The sequence below is a fragment of the Danio aesculapii genome, chromosome 16 (assembly GCF_903798145.1).
Source record: "Danio aesculapii chromosome 16, fDanAes4.1, whole genome shotgun sequence".
Lineage (NCBI taxonomy): Eukaryota > Metazoa > Chordata > Actinopteri > Cypriniformes > Danionidae > Danio > Danio aesculapii.
In genome coordinates this window covers 16,845,086-16,867,430 of record NC_079450.1, presented here as the reverse complement: position 1 = coordinate 16,867,430, position 22,345 = coordinate 16,845,086, and positions in this window count along the sequence as shown.

The following is a 22,345-nucleotide window of genomic DNA, read 5'->3' as shown; positions in this document are numbered from 1 at the left end:
CTCCCCCAGGTTTCTCCTATAAGGTTTTTCTCTATTTCTGTCAATTGGTGAAGTTTGGGTTCCTTGTCACTGTTGGCTTTGAGGAACTCGATTTTATCAAGTGCAGAATGTTCCTGGATCAACATCATTGTTGATCCTGGAACAGCTTTCTGATCAACCAATCAGATTTGAGGGACACGTTTACAGTTTATATAAAGTTCAATCTGACAATCTGAGTTAGTTATTTCTACATCTTTGCTTTTTACACTTTTTATTCGGTTATCAAGTTATTAGAACAGTACACAGAGATCAGATTTGAGAATCGATGCATAATAATACTGCGCATGGATGATTCAGTGAACTGAACACAAACAGAACATAGCCTTCTGTGACTAAAGCAATCTTGAACAACTGCAGCTCTTGTAAACTGAGGGCTTAAATAAGAGGATCTGGCGAAACGTAAGTTTGTTTCATAACAGAAAGTCATAATGGAATGTAAATAAGTGAATCATGCTTCAGTTGGGATGCAAAACATAATTGTAACAAACTTTCTTTCAGATCACGGTGATGTTTTAACTGACTGAAATTATGATTGCTGACTACATATCTTTGGTATGTTGAGTGCAAACTTGAGGAGAATTGTCATGAAAGATCCAGTTCACGGAAAAGATCCAAACTGCCCATCACTACTGTGCGTTTAACCTCAGAACCAGCCGTACACACATATTTTACCTAAGGTGTTTTTTTCATTTCAATTTGAGGATGGATAGATAGTAGTGGTAGATGACAGTGCTCATGTGTCAAAATATTTTAGCCTATCTTTGGTTAAGGTTTTATTATACAATTTTTATTCTGATGATTTTGAATCTTGCATCTAACAAATATCCTTATTTACAAAAAACCTAAAACTAATATGAAACTAATAAAAACTAAACTAAAGCTAAGCAATTTCAAAATACAGAAAGTAGTAAAAACTAGTAAATCTCCCTCTAAAAACTAATTAGAACTAACTAAATTTGAAAACAAAAAGTCAAAACAAAATAAAAACTAAAACTAATGAAAAATCCTAAACTATTATAACCTTTGTGCATTGTCTTAGTCATACTAAAATCAAAATATTGGTGTCCATGTAAACGTACTCAATGAAAGAACTTGAATTAAATGTGTCTTATGAACTGAGTGAACTGTAAAGTGGATTTGACACAGTGTGCATTGAATGATGTGCTATAGAATTGAAAGTGACTTAACGTAAATGGATTGACAATAGTGGAATTGTTGAGAAAGTTATTTATCCTTTCATCTTCTTCACTTGTGGCTCTGTCCATCCCTCACTTTCTCCGTCTCTGTGGTTTGGTCAGGGCTGTGGTTACTCTAGATTCCTCCGGATGAATCATGTTGTTTTCTGTGTCTTACTGGACTTTATCTTCCCGAAAATCTCCCTGCTGCCCGGAGCGTTTTTGGCTGCTCATGAAAGAGGGAATACGCAATGCCTTACTTCCTGAAGAGCCATGCAGCATGAAATAACCAAACTCCAGCGTTAATTTCCCATGAAGCACTCACACTTTAATGCATTCAATAGCAGGTTTATTATAATTAACCAAAATGTTAAAAAAAAAGTCTTTTCCTTCTGAAAAGACCACAGTACTCCTATTGGCCAGTTAAAATGGTGCATTGTGATTGGCCAAACACCAAGTATCTTAATTAGGTTGTGAGCTTTGTAAATCTCCAGTTCTTCATTCATTAATTTTCCTTCGGCTTAGTCCCTGATTATCAGGGGTCGCCATAGCGGAATGAACCGCCAACTATTCCAGCATATATTTTATGCAGCGGATGCCCTTCCAGCAGCAACCCAGTACTGGGTAACACATACATACACTATGGACAATTTAGTTTGGTTGATTCACTTATTGTCAGGATTCTGCCACTTCGGTCTTGTTAATTCTTGTTTTGGTGGCAGAGTCCAGAAACTAGTCCTGTCATGTCTTGCATGTTGTGCTCGGCTCGAGTTTTCTCAGGTCGAGCACTCATTTTTTGTCATTGTGTGAATGAACGCCGTCTTGGCCGTGCTCGGCCTTTCGTGCTCCCGCTTGATGCTGGCGCGTGAGGTCTGGGTGTGGTCGGGATGCGCGCTCTCATCCTGGTGTGTTTGTTGTTTTGTTCGTGGCATGATGTTTTCGTTCTCATTGCTCCATTTTAGTCGGTTCCGGTTTCAGTTGGTGGTGGGATCGGAACATGTATGTCGCATTTGTGAGTGCACGGTGAGTGTTTTAATTTATCTTTTACTCATGTCTTGCATTCAGTCTTGTGTTGGTGTTGTGTTTAGCACATGGTTAATGTTTACATGCGCCGTGTGCTTTAGTGTTGTGTTTCATGTGAACACACGGTTAATGAGTTCTCTCATTGGCTGCATGTTCTAGTCTCGTTTTATGTGACCACATAGCTTGTGTTATTTCTTTGTGCCACAGCCATATCACCCTGTAGCCCAAATCCGGTTACTCACTGAAGCTAAGCAGGGCTGAGCCTGATCAGTTCCTTGATGGGAGACCACATGGGAAAACTAGGTTGCTGTTGGAAGTGATGTTAGTGAGGCCAGCAGGGGGCGAGTCCTAATGCCCCAGTAAAAGTGAAGGGGACATCATCTTTCAAATGAGACGTTAAACCGAGGTCCTGACTCTATGTCGAACACTGGGAGAACATGCAAACTCCACACAGAAATGCCAGCGGATGCAGCCAGGATTCGAAACAGCGACTTTCTTCTTGCTGTGATGCAAACGTGCTAACCACTGAGCCACCATGCCACCCAATCTCCAGGTCTTATAAATGCACAAGCAAACGCCTTATAAGGAAAACATTCATTCATTCATTTTCTTTTCGGCTTAGTCCCTTTATCCATCAGGGGTCACCACAGTGAAATGAACCGCCAACCCATCCCAACACTAGGAAACACCCATACACTCACACACATTCACTACAGTCAATTAAGCTGTAGAACATGTAAACTCCACACAAAAATGCCAACTGGTCCAGCTGGGATTCAAATCAGCAATCTTCTTGCTGTGAGGCAACCACTGAGCCATCATGCCACCCAGTCTCCATTTCTTATACATGCACAAACCCCTTAAAAGAAAAAAATAAATGAGAAGCTTGAATATTATTAAACTGCAGTATTTCTTGTTATTGTTCCATGCTGTGTAGGACATTTAACAAAGTGCTTCACAGCACAAAGACGGCCTCTATAACAGCACATCTATCTGTGCCAGTGTCTCGATGCCATCCTTGAGGATGAATTTTACTGGCAAAGTCTTTATTCTCTTCACATTGTGTCGTCCTTCACAGTTTATGTCCTTCCTCTCTTTTTTTTCCCTCCTCAGCTTTGATCTATCTAAAAAGCCATTCATCGAATTCTTCAAGGCCAGACTAAACTGCTACAAATAGTAAGCACATCCATATCATTTTTTTGTCCTTTTTCTGTACGTTGGGCAATTGGAACAGACGATGTCATTCAAAAGTTTCAATACCACTTTTAAAGACTCGCTTTGCTCACATATTGTTTCTGTCTTGTCATATTAGGACGAATTAATGTCACGTGGTGAAAGCGACGGCCAAAGCACAGCAGCAGTGAATCATAAGCGGTCAGTGACTCCAACTTGCTTTTTACGTCAAATGTGATTGAACACACATTACAAGTTATAGTCTTTTTATATTTCATAGAGCAGATGCCCAGAACATTCCAGACTTTCCAGAAAGTCTCATTTATTCGCTTATTTGGAGTTACTGATCTGAACTACTGACATGACTGTAACATGACTGTGGTTGCCATTATTAGAAAAAATGGCATTATTGCAGTACATGGAAGCTTTGAAATAAAAATAAAAAAAGATGTTTTAATAGTATTATTATAGATTTAATAAAATGAGTAATCATTATTTTTAATATGCACTGTTTGCCATTCAGTTATTATTGGTGCTCATAATGATTATTATTGTCATTTCAGAATTATTTTTGTTCCTTAATAATAATTTGTTGAAACATTTTTCAAGAACTCTTTTTAAAGAAGAAAGGTTAAAAGTACAAAAAATAAATATACCTTAAGAGATCATCAGAGACACACACACACACACACACACACACACACACACACACACACACACACACACACACACACACACACACACATAAATACTTCAGTTTTTGTATATGAATGATAATATATAATGGCTTCTATGTAAATATTAAATGACACAATGATTAAATTTTTAAAAAGTGTATTGAACATGAAATATATTTGTTAGAATCATTTATAAAGGATCATGTAACATTGAAGACTAGAGTAACAATATCACAAGGTAAAATAAAACAAATTTTAAAAATGAAGATTTTAAATTATAATACAATTTCTCAGTATTAGAGACTTTACGGTAGTATATTTAAATGCACATTTAAATATAAAAGATAATGTTTCCAACCTTTATACAAGTACTGTAAACGCAATGAATTGTACATTTTTATGTTGCTTTTTAAATAGTTATTTAAATTATTATTATTATTATCATTAATATTAATAAAATACTAGCTTTACACTTCAACGCAGGCTCATTATTGATATGTACCCCTGGATACATTAGCTGGTGGCGCTAAAAGAAGAAGAAGCCGTCGGCGACGTCACATGTCCTGTAGCATTTGTTTTGAAAGAAGAAATCCAGCCGTACGTAGCTCCGGCTACATCATTTGCGCTCTCCAGAAATATATACGGGGGTATATGTTCACAATGATCCTGTGTTGTTACATTTACAGCCCAGATATAAACTCAAAGAGTTTCACCTGGAAACTTCAGTGACGAATAGATATTTCAAAAAATGTCCTGGAACAGAAGGATCTGGCAACCCTGCTGCAGTCGATTATTTCCCAAATTCCTTCCCCATGACTTTGACAAAGACTTTTCAAATCAATCCGATCCACTTAAAAGCACTGAATAAATATCACATTCACTCCCATCATGTTGACAGAGGGTGTAGGCTCTTTTTTTAACCAGGCCTTGTCTTAGAGATACTGTAATCTTGCTATCAGGAGGAGAGAGAGAGAGATAAAAAACAGCTGGGAGACTGGTATATTTTGAGTTCACCCTGCCAAACAAGTGCTATCTTTGCCACGAGGATCTCCAACCCACTCGGATGAGAGTCAGGTATTTGAGCTATGCAGGGGCAAGGGGAAAATAACACTCCTGCAGACTTGGTGTAATGAACCAATATGAAAAACGTCAAAGTAAAGCCACAGGTCAGAGGAAAGTAGAGACCATTAAATGGGAGGCTGTGAGAGCGGCAGGAAAGGAGGGCACAGTCTAAAAGGTCACAGTCACCCTGGATTGCGGCTCTTGTCAGTCTCTCTTAAAGACCTGCGCTCGCCACCCACCACAACGCTCTAATAGGATTCCAGCTAAGAGCACCAAATGACAAGAGACGCCTTAAAGCGATAGTTCACCCAACATGGTCAATTCTGTCATCGTTTACTTACCCTCGTGTTGTTCTGAGAAGACAGAATTTTTAACAATCTTTCTTTTCATTGTTAATGTGTTAAGTTGGACTGGTGTTTTACTGATTAAAAGCCCCATTAAGAGTGATAGATATCCAAAATAAACAATATAATTCATGCATTTCTGTTTAGTTGTAGTTTCATGTGCCTGTTTATGTTTTTTTAATGTTACCTTTTATGTAACACATAGGGCCCTATCATACACTCAACGCAATGAGGCGCAAGACGTGTTTGTTGATATTTCTTGCTATTTTCAGACCAGCGCAACCCAATTTTTTTAATGCTGTGCGCCACATAGTGTAAACAGCAAATCCATTTGTGCCACTTTGTTGATTAATGGGTTTGTAGTCTATAGAGGAGGTGTGTTAAGGCGCATTGTTGGTGTGTTCTTATCTTGAAACTGAAATAGACTGCGCCACTGACCAACTGAAAGTTGCTTTTATATAAAGCAACTTTATATAACTTATATCTTTACATATGAAAATAAATAAAAGATTAAAATGTTACAAAAAATATTATTTTCTACATAAACATAAAAACCACTGCCTCCATGCCTTCTTCATGCCTCCATGCCTTTTTTCAGTTTTTTTCATTCATAACAATCTGCATTTGTATCATGTTATTATTATTATCAGTATTATTTATTACATGCATATTTATATTGCTTTTAATAAAAACTAGTTTAGATTTGTCCACCTGTCGGGTTTTGGAGATGTATGCATCACCATTTAGGGCATATGAACAGGACGTGTGTTTGGATATAACTCAGTTTTTTGACCACACTTTCCTTTTATTGTTATCATTAAGAGATTGCCTCATTAAGAGAATAAGCACAACCCTGTTAGACCATGCACCGCAGTGCAAAGCATATTGCTTCTTAGCCATGCGCTTTAGACTTTGCGCCTAGATCGTTAAGATAGAGCCCTTAGTTACCTTACATAAAAAAGTGGCTAAACCTATTGCTTTAAAAGCGATAAGTTGACTTTACTTGGAACTGCTAAGTTGGCTTAATTTGTTAAAATTATGCACATTGTTTGTTTAACTAAGGCAACGGAGTGGAAATGGAAGTGAAAAATTGTTTGTTTTTCCTTTCAGATCACAGCAAGGACAATTGGACATGCCAAATGTGTCTAAAACACATACAATAAAATTTTCCTTAAAATAATCTAATAGTATTATATAATGAGAGCTACAAACTTGCATTGCTGTTTTTAATATTAATATTGATTCTGATGAATTATTGGTATGAGTAGAAATCCAGTACATATAAATCAGGTGCTGTGTGACCAATAATTTCAGAGTTTACCCATTTCATATTCACCTTGAAAGAAAAAAAAATCTAAAATTGCTTTTAACATGCTGTAATTGTTAGACCAAAGAAGACAAAGCCATTTAACCAATCAAAGTTGATTAGGCTCTTGAAAGGAGTGGCTTAGAAAAAAATAAATCTTCAATCAGATCATGTTAGACTGTGAGAAATTAGTTTTTTTTTTTACCTTGTAAACCTATTGTAGAAGACATGGAGCCTTTAAAATAGTGCAATAGGCCCCAGTGAACTTAAAGCATTTGGTCGCTATTTATTTTAAGATAGAGTTGCTGCTATTAACAAAGCAATAACTAAGACTTTTAGCTCAATAAAGCATGCGCTGCTTATTAAAAATTAGTAAGGTATTAGTTGGGTTTAGGTTTTGGGTAGGATTAGGGATGTAGCAAATATTAAAAATGTATAAGTACAAATAAACAACCAATATCTTAATTATAAGCTGGTTAAATAGTGGGAATTGGTACTTAAAGTGTTACCAGAAGTATTTTCATTCTTTGATTACTAGTAAAAAAAAATACATTTTTGCTATTATCAAACTGTTATCACACCAGTATATCAGTACATTTAACACATATTAAGCTTTGCAAAAAACTCAATTTAGTCTGTGAGAGACATCTGCAAACCAAATTTATAAGCTTATGTGAACAATTATGAATAATTTTAAAGATTCAGCTAAAAAAACAGATTGATTTACAGAGAGTATACATTTGGACTAGTTTTTATGACATTTTTATGGATTTTTTAACAGGATATTCCGAAAATAAAAATCTCTTTTGTGTTCTATAAAAGAAAAAAAAATAATAATATGGGTTTGGAACAACATAAGGGCGAGTACATGACAAAAGAGTTTATTTTTGGGTGAACTACTTCTATAAAGTCTTAAACAAGGGAAGAAGGGGAGGGTAGGTTAAAAGGAAAGAGATGAAAAAAAGGGGGAGGGGGAAATCAATAACGAACAGCTCCGCAACAAGAACATAATCAGAATGGCAGGCCGATGTATTACTCAGGATTAATATAGGCATTGGTGAGGTCGATTTAATTTACTGGGAAAAGCACGAAAATAAATAAAACATGGAAAACAAATAGAGTCCTCATTCAAATTCATTAGAGGCTTTTGCGAGGTGTCGAACCGAATTTTCCCCACAACAAGTTCACATGCTCCTTTAGCACTGTGGACATTAAATTTAAGTGACTGCCTAAATTATAGGCTGATAAGTGGTATAATTGTTTTATGTTCATTTGTTAAAGAATCAGATTATGATTTTTTTCCCCTCTACATTACATGAATAATTAAAGGGTGACCTTTGCGGTGGAGGAATGTTTTGTGGTTCTTAGAACTGTTAGCAAAAGTGTTCACTTTACACACTGTAGGACCTGGACACCATTTTAATTATAGAAACATGTTTGGGGTTAAGTTTTTAGAATAGGGTCTAACCCAGCATAATAGGAATTACCAACATTATTTTGGCCGGTTACATGCCATACAAAATACCAGCACTGTATTTAAAGTGTTAAAAGATATACAAAAACAGACAGCTAATCCCTTGTGTTCTTTTCTTAGCCACGATAGAATATGCAGCACTACAACTTTTGATTTTAACGCTTGGCCCTTCATCTTGCTTTTTTTAGTTGCACAACACATACATCTACATTCCATCTCTGTTATCAAGGCATCCTCCAGTTATTCACATTGTTGAATGATGTGCTTAGATGCCACTGTTGGCCAGCATCCACCACTTCAGAGTTCCTAGTGACAGCGCTAATGCAACCTAGAAACTGTAACTTCTATAACTATTGAAGGTCCTTTAACTATTCTGTAAAAAACACCTTTCCTATAAAATCTTTAGTTCCTGTAGTCAAATTTGATTGTTAGTGTAGCATTGCAAAAGTGTTGAAAAGTGTCCTGAAAAGTGAAGCCAAACTATTTCAATCACCCCCTGGTGGCTGGCTGCAGTATAGCTCAAAAGACTTATCTATGTACACCAAACTAAAAAGCAAGGAGCTACAAAAAAAAAAAGAATATATATATATATATATATATATATATATATATATATATATATATATATATATATATATATATATATATATATATATATATATATATATTAGTTAAAATAAGTCATATCTAATAAGTTTACTTAGTGTTTTGATGCTATAAAAATGGGATGTGTTGTCATGATTGTGTGGTTATGATTGGGTCTGAAAGACTTTGGTGTAACTTTGAGACTGCTGCTTCAATTTATGGTCACTTGTTTGGAAACTTGGGCTCCAAATTATGTCATCGACATAAGTTGACAGTGAGTCAATGAATCATGAGTGAAAAATAGCTTTAAAACTGCAGGAATGGGACTACTGAGCTGCTGTTAATTCAGCTGTGGCTTGATTTGGAACTACAGACCATTTTTAGGACTGTTTTGATGTATTGTAGTTCTGCTATAAGTAACTAGAAATTTAGCATTGTTAAAAAAATCTGTTTTATGTATTTTATGATTTGCTAATTATAGCAGAGGTCAAGGTCATGCACAGTAGTGGAAAGAGTACTGAAAAATCATACTTAAGTAAAAGTACCATTACTTGCCTAAAATGTATCTCTTGTAAATATTACTCAAAGTATGAGTAAAAAGTAGCCCTTTTTTAAAAGTACTTAAGAGTAGTGAGTAGTAAGTATTACACTCTAGAAAGCTAATGCATTTGCATGTAATTTGTGAATGTGTGTAACATAACATTATGTAGTTGGATTTAGGTTGTTGTGTCAGGTGACCAAAACTGTCTTTGGACAACATTTTGATGTCCACTAATGGTGTCAAATGACGTTGATCATATTAGTTGATTTTAGTTTGTGTTGGACAGCGATCAAAATCCAATTGAGCCAACATCTTAAATCAACGTCATATTGACGTCAAATACTGACATTTATTCATCAGGTATGGCAAACCAAATCCAACATCTGATAGACGTCATAGTGGTAACATCCACACAATGTCAAGCTGTAACATTAATAGACGTTGATATTTGGTTGATTTTAGGTTTGACGTTGGACATTGATGTCAGCTTGATGTTGGGTTCTGATGTCAACCCGATTTTCATTCCCAAACAAAACGCAACGTCCCCATGACATTAGGGTACAACGTCAATCTGACGTCATGTTGACGTCTTGTGCCTGCTGGGTGTTTAAGGCCATTTCGGTCATCATACAGTAAACATTCGTCATCTTTTTATCAGTGACATGCATCTAAACAGTCTCTGGGTCAATGCGTTTAAAGGCTTTGGACATATTATTGGACCCTTTTAATGCTTCCAAACAGTTTGCTGCAATTACAAATTGCCCATGTCTTGAGGTAGTTCATTATGATACGATTTACATCTTCTATGTGCGATTTGATTGGACAGGAACAATAGGACTGATTTTTCTAATCCCCACAGACAAGAAAAAATGTAGTGACTGCAAACTGAAGGAAAGTAGTGGAGTAAAAGTACCAATACTGCAATAAAAATGTACTCAAGTGAAAGTAAAAGCACACATTTTAAAAACTACTTTACAAACTAAATTACAATTGCAAATATTTTAAATATTTCCCAAATGATGTTTAACAGAGGAAAAACATCAATTTTTACCAGTATTTCCTATAATATTCTTCTGGAGAAAGTCTTATTTGTTTTATTTTGGCTAGAATCATTTAAATTTTTTAAGGTCAATATTATTAGCCCCCTTAATCAATATTTTTGTTTGATTGTCTACAAAAAAAAAAAAAAAAAAAACACTGTTATAAATTGCCTAATTACACTAACTTGCCTAGTTAACCTAATGAACCTAGTTAAGCCTTTAAATGTAAATTTAAGCTAAATATTAGTAGCTTGAAAAATAACTAGTAAAATAGTATTTACTGTCATCATTGCAAAGATAAAAGAAATCAGTTATTAGAAATTATTTATTAAAATTATTACGTTTAGAAATGTGTTTCCGGTTAAACAGAAATCGGAGGAAAATTATAAAGGGGGGCTAATAATTCAGGAGGGCTAATAATTCTGACTTCAACTGTATATATTTTTCTTTTGCCATTAAAAGCAATAAAGAAAACCAAAATAGATGTGCTGGGGTCTCCTTTGCACATTGATATAAGTTTATGTTTTGTAAAATTCAATTTTCATGGTCACCCCAAAAACACACAAAGTAATGTTAGTAACTTCTAATAAAGTCTATTACAGTATATTTCTTGTACGTTTCGTACCACTTTCAGTGAAAATTGTCCTGTGACTAGTCCTAAAACAGCTTGATGAATGCACAAATCATTTATGTGTTTAGTTTATCTGACACAGATGAATCTGAATCTGGCAATGTATAATTACGCTGGTTTTTGTATAATCGTGAAGTTAGAAGACACTCATTCTTCTGAGATTTCCCAGGCAATAGTGTTTTTAAAATGAAGCTCTCTCAGTATTGACTTCTTGTTCATTGGACTGTTGTATAAAAGCAATATCACACAATAATCGTATACTTTCAGGAGCTCCGGCGCATGCTGAACTGCTGCCATGAAGATGAATGGGAACGCTAGCTGATCATTCTCAGTTTCGTGTAGGTCTAATACATAGAAAGGTGTTTTGGTAGAGAGCTTTTGCTTAGAGATTCTGACCTTTATAATGCAAAGCCATAACCCAGCAAGACCACACATGACATTGGTCTTTTTTTTCACAGATGACTAGGATTGATAATCAGACACAGCAGCCAAGTACCTGCTACTTTTGGAATCGAAACCCGCACCCTGCCTCCTCCTGACCGCATTACTCACCCACAGCCAAACAAATAAATCAGAGTAATGATAATAGTCAAAATTCAAATCAGCCTGAGGAAACGATCCATGAAAGCAGCAGTGGTGACGTACATTTGGCTGCGTTGTGTGTGATTTCCACGACAGTGTTTAAATAGGTGCGGTCCCACTCCTCCTCGCAAAGCTTAGTGTCTGGATTACTTCATAATCCACACCATATTATGGGCCTGGCACTAATTGAAAGATAAATGAGTTTATTTGGGTTAAATCCATCACCGTGACACGAACCCAGAGGAGAGCGAGGGGGGAGGAGAGAGGAGAGCGCAAAAGGAAAGCTGAAGACGTTTGACGCTCGCCTTTGTATCAGCCAACTGGATCTGAAGAAACATCAGTGGTGAAACACAGATGAAGGATCACAGGTGATTAAGGATGTAAGAGCGGGAAACTGATACATCCAAGCCTTGTTTTCATGCAGATCCAATGAAGACCTTTTGCTTTTAGCTGAGAATCAGAGGCAGAAAAAGATTGGTGCTTGTGTTTCTCAGAACATACTGACTTACATGGCATGTACACAGCAACATTTTCAACTAAAAGTGTAAAACTGTTTATGCATTTTTTAACATTTATTTACATGAAAATAGCATTTTCAGGGCTGGAAAATGCAAAAGATTTTAAAATCAGTTTCAGAGTGCAAATCTGTCAAGAAAATATGGCCCATACCTACAGTACATGGACCTCTAAACCCTTGCAGTCTTCCACATTTTGTGTGTTATAATGCTGCTTTGAATGTCAGGTTGTTGCTTGTTTATGAGCAGATACTATAATGTTTATATGCAGATATAAGTCATCAAATTTAAAGCAACAATTGTTTTATGTTAAATGATGCAGCTGATATAACAACAATGCAATATAATCAAAATGTTAATGTCACAATTTTAAGATTTATTTGTGTTTGCTCATATATATAAATAATTTTAATAATAATCATTTGTAAACGTTTTTATTGTGCCCAAGTATTGTATGTTATATTTAAATGTCATGTTTGTACATATTAGAGGCTAAAAAAAATGTACATTTTTTATGTTACAGCCTTATTCCAAAATGAATTAAATTCATGTATTTCCTCAAAACTCTACACACAATACCCCATAATGACAATGTGAAAAAAGATTTTTGAAATTGTTGCAAATTTATTTTGAAAAAAAAAATCACATGTACATAAGTATTCACAGCCTTTGCCGTGAAGCTCTAAATTGAGTTCAGGTACATTCTGAGCTCCAGGCACCGCTCATCACCAGGCTAATACCATCCCTACAGTGAAGCATGGTGGTGGCAGCATCATGCTGTGGGGATGTTTTTCAGCAGCGGGAACTGAAAGACTAGTCAGGATAGAGGGAAAGATGAATGCAGCAATGTACAGAGAGATCCTGAATCAAAACCTGCTTGGTGAATGTCCTTGAGTGGCCCAGCCAGAACCCAGACCTAAATCCTATTGAACATCTCTGGAGAGATCTGAAAATGGCTGTACACTGTCACTTCCCACCCAGCAGGTGACAGGTGCCAAGCTTGTGGCATCATATTCAAAAAGACTTGAGGCTGTAATTGCTTCCAAAGGTGCATCAACAAAGTATTGAGCAAAGGCTGTGAATACTTCTGTACATTTGATTTTTTTTAGGTTTTTTATTTTTAACAAATTTGCAACAATTTCAATAAATCTTTTTTCACATTGTCATTATGGGGTATTGTGTGTAGAATTTTGAGGAAATAAACGAGTTTAATCAATTTTGGAAGCGCCATGAATACGTTCCGGATACACAGTAATCAATGTTAGTGCCACAATTTCAGGATTTATTTGTGTTTGTAAAGTTGCTCGTATACAAATAATTTACATTTTACACCAGTATTGTATATGTTTAGAGGCTTTTATTACATCAGTTTTTATAGACAAAGGATGTTTAGTACCACAAAAGGGACTAAGAAATTATTTTAAATATCAATTCAAGGCTTATGTTTCTGACTGTAATGACAATACGTCATATTGCCTGTAGTAAATATGCACCCTGTCACAAAGAAACAAAGACTAACAATGTTTTATTCATATATTTATTTTACAGATTTCTGTTCCTCAAAAGTGTTTTTGGAGTTTCGTATGATTACTGTTGAACCCCTGAAGTCACAGGTAATGTTTTGTCTGATTTTGCTTCATTTTCTGGATTTTGAATGTGTCCATACAGTCTAAAATATCGTGATTTGTGTTCTGAAGATAAACGAAGGTCTCGGGATTGAAACAACGTGAGGGTGAGTAATTTAGAACAGAACATGGATGAACTAACCGTTTAAGTGAGACCTGCAAATATATATTTTATCATTCATTCACTTTCCCTTGGCTTAGTCCCTTTATTCATCAGGGGTCACCCTGATGAACCACCAACTTATCCAGCATATATTTTACACAGCTGATGCCCTTCCAGCTGCAACCCAGTACTGGGAAACACCCATACACTCTCACAGTCACACACACACACACTATGGCCAATTTAGTTTATTCAATTCACCTATAGCACATGTCTTTGGACTGTAGGAGAAACCGGAAATACTCCACATGCAAACTCCACACAGAAATGCCAACTGACCCATCCGGGACTCGAACCAGCGACCTTCTTGCTGTGAGGCTAACCACTGAGCCACCATGCCGCACAAATATTTTATCAATAAACCAAATTAGCCAAATGAATATCATGAGAAATATATTACATGAGGTCTGTAAGTACCATTTCAGAGAGCATTTATTATGTTTTCCACATGTGCAGCACAATGATTTAAACAATTTCCAACTTTTCATTGAGAATGTGCAACTTTTGAAAATCGCTAATGTGAACCAAAAGCGTTTTGGATTGAAAATAGCTGTTTAAACATGTCTGGATGAATGTAGACCACAGGGGTGTCCAATCCTGCTTCAATGTCCCATAGATTTTAGCTCCAACATACATGCCTAGAAGTGAGTCTGAAGACCTTGATTAGGTTCAGGTGTGTGTAATTACGGTTGGAGCTCTACTCCTCAGTGTAGTGGCTCTCCAAAAACATCTCTGGATGTAGATGTAGTCTTACTTTTTTCCCAAAATGTGCGGCAGCCAAAGAGGGTTAATGGTGTCTGAGTGCAGACGTCAGGGCTGGACACCATGCAGTCAGACACGGTTCACATTTTCCACTTCGTACACTGTCTCTTATTAACAACTTAAATGTGCAGAGCTTGTTTCACCGCCAGTGTGTGTGAGTGTGTGACAAATCAAAACTGCTTCATGGAAATATGGCAAAGTTAAAGGGGGGAAAAAAACGTCTGGGTTTTGAGAGCCACAGGCAGCATTGAGATCTGTCCCTAAATATAACTGCTGAACTTGTGAACTATAGAGGCTTGTGCAAAGCGTGAACTTTTTGCGGTGACAAAGGAGAACAAAACTGGCGTCGTTTTCTCACGCTTTTAAAGACACAGATGGAGTTTTTTTTTTTTAAGTGGGCCACGTGACCCGTCCCGCATCATAAATTCACATACACAGCATCTGGCTCTGCTCCTGCCAAACGATGAAAACCACAGGTGCATTTCTCAGAGACGAGTGAAATACATGCACATCTAATAGTCTAGAATTTTTTGAAAACATCAAAAACAGCCATGATTTCAGTGCACATACAGCAGATGATTAAACATCCAGTTTAACACATACAGTACACTACCTGATAAAAATCTTGTCATCTATCCAAATTTTAGGATCAACAAATAATAACTTGACTTCTAGTTGATCATTTGGTATCAGAAGTGGCTTATATGAAAGACAAACGCCTCTAGATTACGCTTACTTACCAAAATAAAATATGATCAAGCCTCGATTATTAATTATTTAATTAGGACAGTAAGGTCTGACTTTGCTTAGACAGATGTCTTGCCACTTAACAGATATAACGTACAGTATAGAATATAAAGTCACGATGCAATATTGTGTATGACTCCCATGACCTCAGATGACTTTATCCACACATCTCTGCAATGACTCAAATAACTTATTAATAAAGTCATCCAGAATGGCAAAGAAAGCGTTCTTGCAGGACTCCCAGAGTTCATTAAGATTCTTTGGATTCATCTTCATTGCCTCCTCCTTCATCTTACCCCAGACATGCACAATAATGTTAATGTCTGGTGACTGGGCTGGCCAATCCTGGAGCACCTTGACCTTCTTTGTTTTCTTTGATGTGGAGGCTGAAGTATGAGAAGGAGCGCTATCCTGCTGAAGAATTTGCCCTCTCCTGTGGTTTGTAATGTAATGGGCAGCACAAATGTCTTAATACCTCAGGTGTTGATTTTGCCACCAACTCTGCAGATCTCTTGCACGTCCCTATACTGAATGTAACCCCAAACTATGATTTTCCTTCACCAAGCTTGGCTGATATCTGTGAAAATAGTGTTTGTGCAGGTTTCAATAGGTCTTCTGCAGTATTTGTGATGATTGGAATGCAGTTTAACAGATGATTCATCGGAAAAATCTACCCACATTCACCTGATTTGTTGACAAATGGGTTGCAGATCTATTTCTTGGCAGTTTATGGGTCCTTCAATGGGCCTTTTCCTCTTTGCAATGAAACGTCCCAAAGACCTCTGGTTAATTTTGCTAGCTTGTGGGTTAAATTTTGGCACTCAAGTGACTAATTTATCAAAATAAAAGATTTTTGAAAATAAAATATCGTTCAGACCCAGATAATAAATAAATCGGAAATAATTAATTATTTCGTGTGCGGCCTGGTACCAATTAATTGCCCGGGGATTGAGGACCACTGGTTTAATCCTCTTTAATTAATTAATGCTGAGCTAAGCTAAAAGTTCTTCTGCCAGACCCGGGAATCGACTAAATGGATCCAAAAATGGTAAAACTCGACATTTTAAGTCTAGTGGAGTTGTAAAATGAGCCTATTTCTAACCAAGAAGTTTTATTAGAAGAAATCTAATATGTCCGAGGGATTTATCAATCAGCAAAGCACAAACAAAACGACATCCCTTCCGGTGCTCTCAGTGCTTAAATTCACTCACTTGTTTTCATTCACTCCTTTAAGTGGACTAAATTAGTGGACTATTCTAGGGAATAGTGAATGATGATTTTTGGATACAGACCTGTTTTTAAATCAATAGTGTCATTTTAAGAGTGGAACCCTTAGAAATCTCCCACATGTAGAGGAAACACCATCAACCATCTCACGGCCTCTTAGCAAAAGGAGACTTCGAAAAAAGTGACATGCTTCTCCTCCCCTGTAACTTCTCCACGTTAATTGCAATCAGGGTTTAAAAGCACGGCCCGGCACACACTACTGTATTTATGTGCACAGAACCAGAGAGAGTCGTCACAATTATATCTGATGTCTAAGTGATTTTGAAAAGGCTGCCGGTCTGCAATTTTTCTCAATTAGACGGCAAAGACACCTCTCTCTTCTAGACCAGAGACCTTCCTTGAGCTGACAGTCAACAGGGGACGTTTTTATGCTTTTTTTTCTTCATGTTTTCCACTTGTGACATCTTTCAGTTTAACACAGCTTTAGCATACAGAACAATAGCACTGTCAAACACACAAAGAGAGTTTAGTTTTTTGTTGAACGTGTTTTAAAAGAACGCCTGAGGCTTTTTCATCAGAGCTTTCGCCCACTTTTGGATTGACAATAAACACAAACAGCGGTAGATTATCTTCTTCGTGAAGTCCTTGAGATGGAGTGCTTTAACACTGAAGTCCTTTATCGGAGTAGAGGAAGGGCAACATCTCTGATTTATCTGCTGATTCTCCAAATGCTCGGAAAGAGACAAACTCTTAATATTTGCAGACACTATTGAACTAAATTGATTTCCAATAAAGTGGATATATTGTGTAACAGGCAATTATCCAAGTAGGTGGCCAAGGGATTTTGGAGAATTGCCCTTTTAGTACTGTTTAAAAATGAGTGGCCCAGCACACTCAGATTTGAATAAAGTGACCACTTAGGGCTGGCATTTTTGTTTTTATGCTGTATATGAAAGAATTAGACAATGTCCTATTGCATTCCTCTCATTGCTTTCATCAATTGACAAATACTTTTGAGTTCCAGTAGTAAAAGGTCCATTTAATTTTAACTGTTGTGAAATTTCAATGCTATCTCGCTGCAATTCATAACTCTTTGATTTAGTGGCTAATTCGTACACTGTAAAAAAATCCAACTTATAAATTGTTACCTCTCTATATTGTAAGTTAGGTGGACTTATTTTTGAGATCAGAGTTGAATTTACACATAAAAATGATTTGACTGCATGTTTGGAATTGTTTGTTCAATGAAAGTAAAAAATTCAGTTGAGGAGCCTTTAAACTTTGATTTCTTCATTTGAGCGTTTAGTACAAAATAAAAAGTTGAGTTAACTTAAAATTTTAAAGCAACTGGCTGCAAAGAAATTTTGAGTTTATCAAGCTTCAGTGGTTGAAATTGTGCCAAATTATTCTGTAAAGTATACTTGACTTAAACCAGCATTTTCAGTCAAATTGAACAAATGATTTAGCACAACTTCAACCAATGAGGCTTTATAGACTCAAAATTTTTATTTTTAAAATTAAAAATTTTAAGTTATCTAAACTTTTTATTTTTTACAGTGTATGAATTCGTACAATCTCATTAGTACATTTTAATATGATTTGCTCATCCCCCAATGACGGTTAGGTTTAGAGGTGGGGTTTGGTGCCATGCCTATTTTTTAAAAAAATGCACATTTTCATTTATGATATGTGCTTTTGCTAACCCCATCTGTTCACATTAATTCAGCTTATTTTTAAAACAATCATTGTAAATTGTGGTTAAATAGCATGCATACATCATGGAGACATCTATTTGATTATGCCAACCATCGATGACCTCAAAGACCACACATACGAATAAATGATGCCAACCATAGCAGACTTCTAGAGGTATCCATAATCCTGGACCAGGCTGTATCCTGAGAAATCATGGTAAATAGTGGTTAAATAGCATGCATACATAGAAGAGACATCTATTTGATGTTTGTTTGATGATGTCAACCATTGAGGACCTCAAGGACAACACATTCAAAGAGATGATGCCAACCATAGGGGACTTTTAGAGGTATCCATGGCAGTCATGAAGGAGTGGAGAGCAAGTGTTTGGACTTTCAGCAGTGAATTCCTGAAAGACCCTAAGTGACTGATGAGTCACTGCATTGATCCCATGGGCTCGCCTGAACACCCACCGGTGACCTACTTTCACCTGCAGCTTCTCCACGATGAACGTCCATTGTTCTCCAGCCTCCGGCATCTAGACTCTCAGCACAGCACAAGAACTTTGGCCAGAGGAGAAATGGTTGTGCCCAACTGAGCCTGGTTTCTCTCATGTTTTTTTCCCCCTTCACTTTCGTCAATTGGTTAAGTTTGTTCCTCGCCATTGTCATCACTGGCTTGCTTGATTTGGGAGCTGCACATTGATGGATTTGCTCTTTAGTGTTTGGACTTTCAGAAGTGAAAATAAAACCACACTAAACTGAACTAAACTGAAATTCAACTCTGAAAACTGGACTGACAGTTTCAGTTTACTAGAACTTCTATGTTAAGCTGCTTTGACACAAGCTACATTGTAAAAGTGCTATAGAAATAATAATAAATTGAATTGAATGTTTGTCTTTACATCTGGAGGATTGTACATTTCTTACAAAATTTGGTGATTTGCAAAATATCCTTTAGACGTCAGTTTTGGGGTGTTAAATAAACATACATGTCTACATGTTAAAAAGAATACATATGAATTGTATTTTAGATGTTTACATTTTGCAATGTTCATTCAGCAGACCTTTTTAAGTTTACAAGACCTTGGTTAAATGCAGATGTTTTTTGAACCAAACACTGTCTTGTAAATGTACATTTTTGATTTATGTGATTAACCATGATACATTTTTGTGATTTTTATTATTTTTTTTGTATTCGTAAATGTGGCCTTAATACCCACAACAACCTCTTATAACGTTTTAAATGCAACACTTGAAATGCAGCACATCACATCCTACACATTATTCTGTAGGGAAAACCACTGCGTCCTCAAGGTTTCTTCATATTCTCCATTAATTTGCACAACATCTCTTTCATAATAGATATTTGTGCAATGACACGGTGGCAAGCTGTGAAGAAAACTTAATGACATAAGTTATGTGAAAATGTAAATTGGATTGCATGCCCACGAGCAGCGGTAATTAATTTCATTGAGGATGGCGAAGCTCTAGAACTTGTCGGCCCCTGCACATCCTTTCTCATAACAGCCACAGAACACAGAATAATGTTACGCCGCAGCTGAATGAATACATTTTGAATTTCCCAAAGGTGGACGCTGACGTTTCAGAAAATGCCCTGTAATTAATGCACAATCGTCAAGGAGCACGAAATGAATTTTTCATTAAGGTTAATTTTTTGCACACTTAGCACTTCTAAGAACCAGAAGGCCATAGACAATAATGCTCTATCTGTCTATGTCTATCTATCTATAAATGCATCCGTCCATTCATCCATCCATCCATCCATCCATCCGTCCATCCATCCTCAAAAAATGCTGTTGTAAAGTATGTTGGGATAGATATGAACAAACCCAAATACTGAGTTAAAAAGTGTCAATTTAATTTCATTGGGAAAAAAAATAACCCAACATTGGTTTTGTCCATATTTTAACCCATTTTGGTTCGAACAACCCAAAATCTTTAGAGAGATCTGTCTATCTATCTATCTATCTATCTATCTATCTATCTATCTATCTATCTATCTATCTATCTATCTATCTATCTATCTATCTATCTATCTATCTATCTATCTATCTATCTATCTATCTATCTATCTATCTATCTATCTATCTATCTATCTATCTTTTTGAGATAAAAAAAAGACCAACACGATTTAGAGATCTCCACACTAAATTTAAAGAAGGCTGGGTTGTTTTAACCAAAGCTGGGTTGAATATGGACGAAAAGAATAATAAAATAAATGTGATTTTAAAAGTTCTACATACCGGAAGGGGCAGCACAGTGACTCAGTGGTTAGCACTGTCGCCTCACAGCAAGAAGATCGCTGGTTCGAGTCCCGGCTGGGTCTTTTCTGTGTAGAGTTTGCATGTTCTCTTGTCATTTATAAGGGATTTATAAAGCATAAATAGTCCTCACTTTAGATTAGGTCACAAAACATCATGAAGTTGAGTTAATAAAGCATTTATTAACATACATAGTAACCATTACTTTATTCCTAAATAATAAGATATATAAATGTTGATTTTAATAATTTATTAATCATTTACTAACTCATTCTGAATTATCTTAACCACCAACTACTCTTAAATACAGATGGGTTGTCAATAATGCGATACTTCTTTTAGTAATTAAAAATAAATCATTAACAAAGTATGAAAGTACAATTATTAAGCACATTATAAATGTGGTTGTAAATCAATAATACAGCATTTGTAGCTGCAGTTATAAACTGCTTACTAACGTTTATTAGAGTTAAGGCTTAACAAATGATGAATTCACTAGATGCTAATGCCTAGTAAATGATTCATAGTGTGTAGTTATTATAATGTGTTACCAAAAGTTTTTACGCCTACTTGAGGTGGTTTTGGACTTATGCAAAAACATTTAATGCGATTAATAGGAGATTACGAGAGAGACACTCATTTGTCAAATAAACTGACATAACCAACATTACATCTGTGTAACTCCCCTATGCTTGCGTTGTTTACTATAAGTTACTAGGTTACCAATACCATAGTCAGCCACTCTATCGTATGATGAAATGTACCTGATTTGCATTTGGTATATTTATTTATATTTTTGCTAATTTTGAAAAGATTTGTTGTAGGTTAGGATGGAAACCCATCTAGTAAAAGAGCTTTATTGACATTCCACTACATGTGTTTACATAAAGTGGAATGAACTGTAATGTCTCTCAGGAACACAGTGCTACATAAAAAAACAATCATAAATATAAACACTGGACTTGGTCAAGACAATCTGCTGCAGTTCAAACCAAGCATCAGAATGGGGAAGAAAGGCGATTTAAGTGACTTTGAACATGGCATAGTTGTTGGAGCCAGACTGGCTGTTTTGAGTATTCAGAAACTGCTGATCTACTGGGATTTAATGCACAACCATCTCTAGGGTTTATAGAGAACGGTCTGAAAAAGAGAAAATATCCAGTGAGCATGCAGTTCTGTGGGTGCAAATGCCTTGTTGATGCCAGAGGTCAGAGGAAAATGGCTAGACTGGCTAAAGCTGAAAGCAAGGCAACAGTAACTCAAATAACCACTCGTTTCAATCGAGGTATGCAGAAGAGCATCTCTGAATGCACAACAAGTCCAACCTTGAGGCGGATGGGCTAAAGCAGCAGAAGACCACACTGGGTGCCACTCCTGTCAGCTAAAAACAGGAAACTGAGGCTACAATTCGCACAGGCTCACCAAAATTGGACGATAGAAGATTGAAAAAACGTTGCCTGGTCTGATGAGTCTCGATTTCTGCTGCGACATTTGGATGGTAGGGTCAGAATTTGGTGTCAACAACATGAAAGCATGGATCCATCCTGCCTTGTATCAACGGTTAATGCTGCTGCTGGCAGTGTAATGGTGTGGGGAATATTTTCTTGGCACACTTTGGGCCCATTAGTACCAGTTGAGCATCGTGTCAATGCCCCAGCCTACCTCAACAATGCTG